Source organism: Schistocerca piceifrons, chromosome 2, assembly GCF_021461385.2.
Source record: "Schistocerca piceifrons isolate TAMUIC-IGC-003096 chromosome 2, iqSchPice1.1, whole genome shotgun sequence".
Classification (NCBI taxonomy): domain Eukaryota; kingdom Metazoa; phylum Arthropoda; class Insecta; order Orthoptera; family Acrididae; genus Schistocerca; species Schistocerca piceifrons.
This window is the reverse complement of record NC_060139.1, coordinates 674,212,187-674,213,709: the sequence shown is the minus strand read 5'-3', so window position 1 is coordinate 674,213,709 and position 1,523 is coordinate 674,212,187. Positions and strand designations below refer to the sequence as shown.

At 46.7% G+C, this 1,523-nt stretch overlaps 1 pseudogene; it reads left to right on the top strand.

Moving 5' to 3' along the window:
• Positions 1–259: 259 nt before the first annotated feature.
• Positions 260–377, top strand: LOC124778602 (annotated as a pseudogene).
• Positions 378–1,523: the final 1,146 nt, after the last annotated feature.

Below are 1,523 nucleotides of genomic sequence, written 5' to 3'. Positions count from 1 at the left end.
ACACCTTTGGAGAACAAACATCATACCATGGGACGGACTTGATCAGCCAAAATGGCTACATAGTCCTTGCCAGTCATGTAATCTTCCAGAGTAACCACTATAGGGGTGCCCAAATCATTACCGATCCTTCGTCATATTTCAGTCTTGGGACGACTCCTCCAGAAGTTGGAGACAGTGTTAAACTAGACTCATCCGACCAAATGACTTTCTTCCATTGCTCCAAAGTCCACGTTTTATGGCTTCGGCGGCACGTTTCTTGGCCAACGGCCTTGCCGCAGCGGTAACACCGGTTCCCGTCAGATTACCGAAGTTAATCGCTGTCGGGCTGGACTAGCACTTGGATGGGTGACCATCTGGCCTGCCGAGCGCTGTTGGCAAGCGGGGTGCACTCGGCCCTTGTGAAGCAAACTGAGGAGCTACCTGATTGAGCAGTAGCGGCTCCGGTCTCGGAAACTGACATACGGCCGGGAGAGCGGTGTGCTGAACACATCCCCTCCACATCAACATCCAGTGAGGATGATGCGGCGGCCGGTCGGTACCGTTGAGCCTTCATGACCTGTTCGGGAGGAGTTTTTAGATCTAGCACGTTTCCTGCTGCGAACAACTACATCACTGGTGAGTGACTTTGGATTTTGAGCTCTCTCTGCAATTTCCGACGTGTGGAACTCCCTTTGTGCTGTTTTTCGCCACACTCCTCTTCAATGTCCGTCTGTCACGATCACTCACTGCACACTTTCGTCCGGGTTGTGACGTAGCGCATGATGTTTTTTCCGCTTTCCCTGTGTGCTGTACAAATCTTCGATACGGCACCTCTTCAAACAGCAAACGCTTCGGCTACCGCGATTACAGAAGCACACACCAAAAAAACACCAACAATTTGCAGAGGGTCGATTTCATTTAGCTCCAACATAATGTACTCACAACTATACAGAAAATCGTTCTGATCATCCTGACGCTTGCAACATATTGCGGATACACAGGTGCTAGTGGTCAAATACGGAAGCGCAACCTTGAGACTTGGCTAGCATTTGCGTTTGTGATGAAGCACGCATTTCTCGCGGTGTTTCCATATTTTTGACCAACTCTTGTACCTTGCTTCCCTTGTAATTCACGCCTGCTGCCCATGTACCCACTTTTCCTACTCAATACCTTAGATCTATGCAGGCTTACGTTCCTTAATTCTGTCATCACTCCACAGATTAATTCCATTTCTTGATTACAACCGACGCACTTAAAAAGTCAACAGCACTCTTTTCGCTACGGGCTCTTAAAATCAATAAAATCCGTTCTTCGCATATATAAGTCATAGTCTCGATTGAGGTATCTTTCATCTGACTTTGGTAAAATCTTTTTCTTCATAACTCAAGCAGTCTATCACACAAATGAAGATAACACATAAGAATATTTCGTTGTCTACAACGCGTCTCAGACATCAAGACAATTAGTACGGCCTATTGACACACAGCCAGAATGGGTTTAGAAAACATCGTTCTAGTGAAACACAACTAGCTCATTATTAGCAT